Raw genomic sequence first — 9,926 nt, forward strand, 5'->3', positions numbered from 1 at the left:
AGCTGGAGTTTGGTGGCTGCAGCTTCCCTAACTTTTGTTTCTGCTTCCAACTTAGGACAATCAAAACATAGTATGCCTCCCTGGCCATGCATGGAAGGCAACTGCTGTTGGCAGCCATCCGCTCACCTCACTTGCTTTTGCCAAGAGCCTCCAACAGTCACACCTGAACCTTCTCTTCTCCGCCATAAAGCTCTCTCCCCGCTGCTGTCTTTGAGTCTCTGCCAAATGCAGTGGTGGCAGCTGACCCCCGCCTCTAGCAAGCCTCTGCTGCTTTCACTGAAGTGGCCTTTATTTATCTCCACAGGTAACTGCATGAAGAGAGGAGAAGAGACAGCTCTTCCTTATGGCAGAATTTCAACTAATGAACATATAAGGAATGCTGGACACAGAAAATCACCAACAGACAACTGTCGGTGTTCACTACTGCTGCCAAAACCTGCGAATGGGACTTCCCTGGTGGCCTGGTGGTTAAGAACTCACTTGCCAATGCAGGGGCACGGTTCAGTCCCTACTCCTGGAAGGTTCCACGTGCTGAGGGGCAGCTGGGCCCATGTGCCCCAACTACTGAAGCCCCAACGCCCCAGAGCCTGTGCTCTTCAGCTAGAGAAGCCCTGCAAGGAGAAGCCTGCATAGCACAAGAGTGGCCTCCCGCTGCTGCAACTAGAAGAAGCCCACACACAGCAAGGGAGGGAGACCCAGCGCAGCCAGAAACAGTTAATTCATTAACGTAGAGAAATTTTACAAAAAAGAGCTACGGTGGACCCATAGTAAACGGAGAGAGTGAAAATACAACGAGAAGCGGGGTATCTGTGCGGTCTTCAAGCATCTCTCCACAAGACACTTAATTTCTCTGGGCAGAGCAAGCTGGCAGACCCCATCTTGACCAAGCGATCAAGGTCAGCCACAGAGGATAGGACACAGCAACAGCTCGCACGCTGGATATAACACAACGGGAAGGACACAGCATCAGTTCTGTGGGATTCCTGCCAAAGACGCACAACCCCGGATCTGATCCCGAGGAAACATCTGACAAGCCACACTGAGGCACACTCTGCAAACAGCTGAGTGGTTCTCAGCGCGAAGGTCATGGACAACAAGGGAAGGCTGTGGAACCATCACATCACAGATCGAAGGTGACTCAGGAGACACGAGGACTAAATGCAACATCCGAGCCTGGACCAGAAAAAGAACCTAAGGGGGAAAGCTGATAACGTGAGGTTCCGGTCTGGAGACAAGACCCTAGCGTCGCGTCGACGTCTAGTTTCCGGTTCAGATAACTGCATCGTGCGAGACGCTAACCACAGGAGCCGCTGCGTGAAAGGTATCAGGAACTCTCAGCTAGTTTTGTCATTTTTCTGTGAGTCTAAAGTTATTTCAAAATACACAGCTCAAAAAAAAAAGTTATGAGAAAACCAGGAGCTTCTGGGACTGCCAAAGTTTTCAGAGAAACACGTCAGATGCCTGTGGCTAGAGGGGCTGGCACAGCGGCCTGGCTCCCCCCTGCCCCCTGGGTGCCTTTGAGCAGCATCTCCAAGTTCTGTGCTGGGGAAGGGTGCTAGCAGTCACCGCCCCACAGGAGGGATTCGCGTTGCCTGGCTTGAAGGGAGTCCGTGCCCTTCCTGGCAGGCGCACCCGGGCCCGGTCTCTCCTCAGGCCAAGGCCTTCACCCTCTGCCTCTGGCTCTGCGTGCGGGGGTGAGAATGGGGTGAAGGCTGACACGCGACACTACGGAACAATGGCAGCTGTTGTTCAGTAAATCCCTCTGCCCCCGTGTTCTCTGTCCAGCCTTAACCAACGCCCACGGATGCTGCTTTACAGATGGGGAGGCCGAGGCAGCAGGCGTCCTTGCTGGAGACTGTCATGATGATAGTCATCAGAGCTGATGGCTGGGGCCATCACAGTCACTGTTTTATGTTCCCGCTTTGCTGATGAGATGTGGGGCAGCTTGGCCAGACCAAGAGCAGAAGCAGCTCCAGCCTGGACACGGGACTCCAAAGCCACAGCTGAGGCCAGCTCCACAGAGCCCGGCTCCTCGGTGACCTCAATATCATTTCATCCTGAATGCTTCTTCCAGAGAAGCATGTGCCCCTTAAGAAAGATTCTGTTTAACCTGAAGGAACAGTACTGCAGGGGAGCCATGCAGAACTTGAAGCCAGAGGGCAGGGACCCCTGAGATCTGAGGGGGCTGGGTCACCGGAGGCCAAAATCAGCAAGTTCCTGAGATGTGAGCCTGGAAGAGGCAGCCAAGGGGCCAGCTGAGCAGTCGGTGGGGAGAGCAGGCAGCGATGGAGACCCTGGGTAACCAGTCCCTGGTGGGGACTCACCAAAGGCCGCGGGGTAGAAGGAAGGTGCTGGAGGGACGGAGGCCTGGTGTCTGGCAGCCTGAGAACTTTCACTCTTGAACTTGGAAGAAGGTGGCCCCAGTCTCTGGCTCCCTCAAGCCTGGAAAGAGCCAGTGGAAATAGTGTCTGGGGAAAGATGATACTCTGGACCTTGTGGGATTTAAAGAATCTAACATCTTGGGCCCGACCTGAGGTGATGAGGCGCAAGGGGAGACCAGATGAACGGAGCAGAGCCACCCCGCACAGGCGGGCTGGGCAGATGCCATGTGGGAAGATGCCGATGGGTCGTTCAACGGGGAAGGACTAGAGCTGATTCCAGCCCCAGTTGCCCCTTCTGAATGGAGGGCCTCGTGTGGACCACTCCCTGCATGGAGGTGACAGGCAGTGGGCAGTGTCACGTGGCAGTGCCTGATAAAAGAAAGAAGCAGGGGCCTCTTGAGACCCCCGAGCGTCACGGTCCACAGGTCTGAGAAGGGCGGCCCTGCAAAGCGAGCTGGGGCTGAACCGGGCGAGACCTTCACTGCCTTTGTGCTAACACAGCTGTCAGAAAGCTCCTGGCTTTCTTCGGTTTTGCGAGCTATTCCCCGAATCTCCCTTTTCTGCCCCTGTATCTCATCCGTGAGCGTGAGGCCTTCCTCGTCCCGCAGGGTAACTCCCCTCTCCCCCCAGTCTGGGCTTGTCTAAAGTGTTTTCTCACCATTAGCCTGGGTTGTGGGGTTCCAGGAGGTACACAGAGGTGGAGTGCCCTCTCCCAAACATTATACCAGGGGGCCCTGAGGGCACAGATTTACTCCAGGGGAGAAGAACCTGGGGTTCTTGGTTAAAGTGGGGGTCTTTAACCCCCTGTCTAGTGATCCTTTTCCCCTTTCTAGATTTTTTCTTTTTGGAACCAGCGCAGCACGGGCAAGAGGTGGGGTGGAAAAGGGGAGTTAAGCAAGAGGTTGAGAGGGGAGGATATATACATACACAACTCAGGATTCTTCCGGAACAGTGGTCTCCCCACCTCCCTAATTTACTTGCATGCTAAATCGTTTCAGTTGTGTCCAGCTCTTTGTGACCCCACGACTCCTCTGTCCATGGGATTCTCCAGGCAAGAATACTGGAGTGGGGTGCCATTTCCTTCTCCGGGGGATCTTTCCGAGCCAGGGATCGAACCCGAGTCGCTTCTGTCTCCTACCCTGGCAGGTGGGTTCTTCACCACTAGCGCCACCTGGGAAGCCCATGTTTATTTGCTTATTCAGCCATTTATTCAGATTAGTGTATACTGTGGGCTAAATCAGCGCTGTGTTACTTATTGACTGTTTCACTCTTCCAGCACTTGCCGTGCGGACTGAGCTGTTTTCCATCCACTGGAGGTGGAGGGGCGGGTCTGGGGAGGGAGACCCCGAGGATGATGAAACAGTGGTCCAAAAGGTTCCAGCAGCTGCAGGAGTCAAAAGTGGGCGTGTGCAAGGAACAAACCTCAGTGTGCACCTATAGGCCTCAAACCTGACTGTGCACGTGGATGTGGGCGAGAGGCAGGGCAGGGTGCCTACTTCTTCCTGAGGCCAGGCGTCGCTGCTCTCCAGACAACCCTCTGAAGGCTGCCCAGCCACCCCCTGCCCCCAGCACTTGGGTAGTGGGAACTGAGGGGAATTCACTCCTTCGCTCTGGATAAGAGGACCTCAGACAGGGGGAGTGGTGCCACCAGGCAGGGCCAGGGTGGGAGGCTTGTGAGCAGGGACCAAATGGCCTGGAACCCTCTTGTCCTGACATTTGGGGTAATGGTCCCGGGAAAGGGAGCCCTAAGGACCACTCTGGTCCAGTATTTAAAGGGCTGTGGTAAGCTGAATGGTGGCCCCTAAAGACATGTGTCCTGACTCCCTGGGACCTGTGGATGTCACCTTACACGGCAAAAGGAAGTCTGCAGGTGTGATCAAGTTAAGCAACTTGGGATAGAAAAACTGTCCTGGAGTATCAGGATGGCCCTAATGGCATCACAAGTCCTTAAGAGAGAAAGGTACGTCCCTGGGAGTCTAGTGGTTAAGACTTCATGCTCCCAATGCAGGAGGCCCGGGTTCAATCCCTGGTCAGGGAACCTGATCCCACATGCTGCAACTAGGAGCCCGCACACAGCCAAGAAAATCCTGGGTGCCACACCTGAGACCCGGTGCCACCAAGTAAATGGAGAAAAAGAGAGAGGGAGGCAGGAAGGTCAGAGAGGGAGAGGTGAGAACGGAGGCAGATCTCAGAAAGATCTGAAGATGCGACCCTGGCTTTGAAGGCGGTAGAAGGGACCACTGTCCGGAGCACACAGATGGCCTTTGGGAGCCGGAAAAGGCAAGGAAAACAGATTCTCTTCTGGAATCTCCAGCCCCGCAGACCCATTTTGGACATCTGATCCCCGGAACCGAAGGACCCTGCGCCTGCGTGGCCTTCCCTCCGTGTGTGCGGCAGTGTGTTACTGCGGCCATGAGAAACTGACAGTCTGCCACAAGGCGCTGGGCAGTGGCCCTGGGGACAGCGTGCAGTCACAGGAGAGTGACTCCAGGTCAGAGCCCACAACGGCCGGCACTGCCCCAGGGAGGCTGGGCTTGCTCACAATGGCAGGTGCCCAGGGCCTGCTCGGGTCAGGCCCAGCTGGGCCCTGGGGGCATGGCACCAAACTGGCACGTGCCCTCACACAGAAGCAGGCAAGACAGTACGGGGAGCCGCACCCGCACACCCTAGGAAGGAAGGGGACAGGGAGACGGGGACCCAGATTCAAGACTGGGTGGCCAAGCTGGCCTCCTGAGGCGGGTGTTGGAGCGGACACTGGAATACACGGGGTTGGGGGTGGAGGGGTTGGCAGGGGCTGCATTCCAACAGTGAGACAGGGTGTGCAAAAGGCCTCCGGGCAGGAATGAAGCAGCCGGAGGGAGCAGAGCCTGTGGATCTGTACGGGCAGCGGGGAAGCCGGGGACAGGCCAAGGAGGCCTAGAGAGGCTGCCCGTGGGGCCACTCAGGCAGGACAGGGTTTGACGGAGGGAGGCAGGAGGGGACCCAGGAACCCACCCACGTCCTCTCTGAGATCCCAGAGTGGTGGGCTTGTTTTCCGGGACGAGGTGGCCTGGGAGGGGCCAGTGTGAGGGAAGGGCAGCCAGCAGGGCAGGTGCCCTTGTTTCAGGGGCTCCACCCTCGGCAGATTCTTGCCCACCCCCGACCCTGAGCTTCCCAACTGAGAAGAGAGTGCCAAGGCTTCTGGTACTATCTCGTGGTCCCATTACAGCACTGGGGAGGATATGAGGGCAAAACATACAATGGATCTAAGTTTAATTAAAAAATAGACCCAGTGGGGGACTTCCCTTCTGGTCGAGTGGTTAAGAATCAGCTTTTCAATGCAAGGGACACAGGTTTGATGCCTGGTCTGGGAACTAAGATTCCACATGCCGTGAGGCAACCAAGCCCATGCGCTGTAACTACTGAGCCTGCAGGCCGCAACTAAGACCCAATGCAGACAAATAAATAAATATTGAAGGAAAACCCAGTGGATTTGCACTGGGAATCGCCTCGCATGAGTCCTGTCTGGGGGTGCTGCCTCCTCTCTCCCGCTCCCCACCACCCCCTGCCTCTCCACTCACCCTGGCCTCTGGGTTGGCTGCAGCGGCCACTCCTGCGGCCCCTTCCAGGGTCGGGGCTCGGCCTCCCCTCTGCCACCTGTCAGGGAAGTATAGCTGGGAAGGGAGAGTCCTGGGTCCAAAGCTGGTCCCACCCCTCGCCCAGTGCACGCCCTTGGGCAGTGCCCTAACGCCTGGGGGCCTGGGCTCTCTGACCAGTGAGCTGGGCTTGGCCAAGCCTGGAGTGAGCGAGCCGGAACGCAGAGAACCATGTTCCCCCGACTTCATCCTGCTGAGGTCTGCCCGAACTTGCCCGAAGGACCCGGAATCCTCATGTTCCAGAATGTGCAATAGGGCTGTTGCTGTGGAAATCAGTCTGGAGGTTCCCCAACTAATTGGACACAGAGTTACCATGTGACCTCAAGATTCTACTCCCACTCTGAAGAGCTGAAAACAGATGTTCAAGCAAATCCTTGCACACCGTGTTCAGAGCAGCACTAGTTGCAATCGCTAAATTATTATTACTCAGCCATTAAAAGGAAGGAATTCCTCTCGGGAAAAAAGAAAGAACGAAGCACTGACATGTGCTAGAACATGGATGAACCCTGAAAACCTTATGTCAAGAGCAAGAGGGCAGACACAGAGGCCAGATGTTACGAGACTCCACATATATATACCCAGTGTCCACAGCACGCAGACCCGCAGGCACGGAACGCAGAGCGGCAGCGGTCAGAGGCTGGGGGAAAGGGAACAGGCTTCCTCTGCAGGTGACAGCGAGGTTCTTTTGCAGCGGCAGCATCACAGCACTGGGGCTGCTCTACACGCCACTGAGCTGGTAGAATGGGGGAATCCCCTACCGCTCCAGCGGCCAGGACTCAGACTCCACTGCAGGAGGCACGGGTTCAACCCCTGGTCAGGGAGCTAAGAGCCTGCGTGCTGTGAAGAACGGCCAAAAGACCAAAAGCAAAAGGTAAAATGGTGAGTTTCAAGTTATGTGCCCTTTACACACACACACACACCCAGCTGGTCCTTCCCTGGTGGCACAGAGGATAAGAATCAGCCTGCCACTGCAAGGGACACAGGTCCAGTTCCTGGCCCAGAAAGAGCCCACATGCTGCAGAGCAGACAAGCCTGTGTGCTCAGAGCCTGTGCTCCGCACCAAGACACCCCGGTGAGAAGACACTGCACCCGAGAGGAGCCCCCACCCACAGCAACCAGAGAAAGCCCGCGCACAGCAAGGAAGACTCGGTGTAGCCAAAAATAAACAAACAAAATTTAAGGCAGCACACTAAACAGATCTGCCCTGGGAGGCCCTTCTCTGATCCATCAGAGAAGCGCTTCCAGTGCCCTTCCAGGGTGGTAGGAGCCTGGTCACACTTCAGGCCTCCCTCTCCTCACCAGCCCTCTTCTCCCTTCAGTTCAGTTGCTCAGTCGTGTCTGACTCTTTGTGACCCCATAGACCACAGCACGCCAGGCTTCCCTGTCCATCACCAACTCCCGGAGCTTGCTCAAACTCATGTCCATCGAGTTGATGATGACATCCAATCATCTCATCCTCTGTTGTCCCCTTCTCCTCTGGCCTTTAATCTTTTCCAGCATCAGGGTCTTTTCCAATGAGTCAGCTCTTTGCATCAGGTGGCCAAAGTATTGGAGCTTCAGCATCAGTCCTTCCAATGAATGTTTAAGATTCATTTCCTTTAGGATTGGTTGGTTTGATCTCCCTGCAGTCCAAGGGACTCTCAAGAGTCTTCTCCAACACCACAGCTCAAAAGCATCAATTCTTCGGCGCTCAGCTTTCTTTATCGTCCAACTCTCACATCCATACATGACTATTGGAAAAACCATAGCTTTGACTAGATGGACCTTTGTCAGCAAAGTAATGTCTCTGCTTTTTAATATGCTGTCTAGGTTGGTCATAGCCTTTCTTCCAAGGAGCAAGTGTCTTTTAATTTCATGGCTGCAGTCACCATCTACAATGATTTTGGAGCCCCCCTCCCCAAAATAAAGTCTGTCACTGTTTCCATTGTTTCCCTATCTACTTGCCATGAAGTGTTTGGACCAGAAGCCATGATCTTAGTTTTTTGCATGCTGAGTTTCAAGCCAGCTTTTTCACTCTCCTCTTTCACTTTCATCAAGGGGCTCTTTGGTTCCTCTTTGCTTTCTGCCATAAGGGTGGTGCCATCTGCATATCTGAGGTTATTGGTATTTCTCCCGGCAATCTTGAGTCCAGCTTGTGCTTCACCCAGCCCTGCATTTTGCACGATGTACTCTGCATATAACTTAAACAAGCAGGGTGACAACATACAGCCCTGACGTACTCCTTTCCCAATTTGGAAATAGGCGTTGTCCCATGTCCGGTCCTGACTGTTGCTTCTTGACCTGCATACAGGTTTCTCCGGAGACAGGTAAGGTGGTATGGTATTCCCATCTCTTTCAGAATTTTCCACAGTTTTTTGTGATCCTCCCCTCCCCTACTAGGTTATTTTGAGTCGGATTAACTGGGTGGTTGCCATGTACATGCTCTGGGGAAGTGCCACCATGAAGAGGGTGGAGAATGGCAACCCACTCCACTGTTCTTGCCTGGAGAATCCCGTGGACAGAGGAGCCTGGCGAGTTACAGCCCACAGGGTCACAAAGAGTTGGACACAACCAAAGAGACTCAGCATGGAGACACGGGCTGGCGGGGAAGGGCGGTTAGAGTCTAATGGGGACAGAGTTTGAGTCTGGGAAGTTGGGAAAGTTCTAGAGATGGATGGTGGTTACGGTTGCACAGCAGTGTGAATGTATTTAATGCTACTGAACCGTACACTAAAAAAATGTTAAGATGGTATATTTTATGTTGTGTGTGTATGAACGTGCAGTCGTGTCTGACTCTTTGTGACCCCATGGACTGTAGCCTGCAAGGCTCCTCTGGTCATGGAATTTTCCAGGTAAGAATACTAGAGTGAGTTGTTATTTCCTCCTCCATCGGATCTTCTGACCCAGGGATTGAACCAGCATCTCCTGCATTGGTGGGAGGATTACCACTGAGCCACCTGGGAAGCTGTATTTTTTGTTGAATGTATCTTAACACAATCAAACAAGAAATTCAAGCATAGACAAAATGCATCTGTGATGTTAGGATCAGATGGGGTTACCTTTGGCGGGTAAGACAAGAAAGGGGTGTGGAGAGGTCAGCTGGGGGTCTTGAAATGCTCTGTATCTTGATCAGGTTTCACGTGTGAATGGACGCAATAATTCCTGAGCTGTACGTTTATGGGTTATTCACTCTACTGTGTGTAAATTACAGTGCAATAAAACACTTTAAAGCCATAAAACAAAGCAGAAACCTTCTTGGCCCCTCCCAGGCCAACTGAGTCTGAGCTTGAGAGTCATGCTCCTAAATCCCAGGGTGCTGTGATGGCATCTGGGGCGTGGGGCTGACGCGCACTGCTCACTACGGCTCACTCCCCTCCCCACCTGCAGAGGATACACCTCGGATGACTTTGACAATAACTGACAGTCTGGAGGAGATGCTTAAGCTCCTGGAAGGTGGGCCACACATGCCGTGGACGACCAGACCTCTCCTGGAGACTGCACCCTGGTAGCCACCTACTCTGCCCTCTATCTCCTTGGAGAAGGGGACACTGACCCTCCCCTTGACTCCAGGGTGACTTGGGTGACCCTGCTCAGGTCATGAGAGCTCACTCTCCTGGGTTTGGGGTGCTGGACCCAAAGCTGAGACTTTTGAGGGAGCCCCCTGTGCTAGATAAGTCCTTTTTCTCCAGGGAGGTGAAGTTAGGCCAAGGGCAGTCAACACAGAGCCAAGGTCAGGAGGGGGAGGCAGACACCAGCAGACTTGGGGTGTCCTGGGACCCAGAGGCCGAAAGAATCTGGAAGGTACAGGAAGCACCTGGACTTTTTCTCCCAGGAGCCCACAAAGCCCCTTTTCAGTTCACCCAGTTTGGGATGGGGGTTTTTTCCAAATAACAAGTGTTCATTGGGACTTCCCTGGTGGGTCCAGGGGCCA

This window comes from Capricornis sumatraensis, chromosome 9 (genome assembly GCF_032405125.1).
Source record: "Capricornis sumatraensis isolate serow.1 chromosome 9, serow.2, whole genome shotgun sequence".
NCBI classification, from domain to species: domain Eukaryota; kingdom Metazoa; phylum Chordata; class Mammalia; order Artiodactyla; family Bovidae; genus Capricornis; species Capricornis sumatraensis.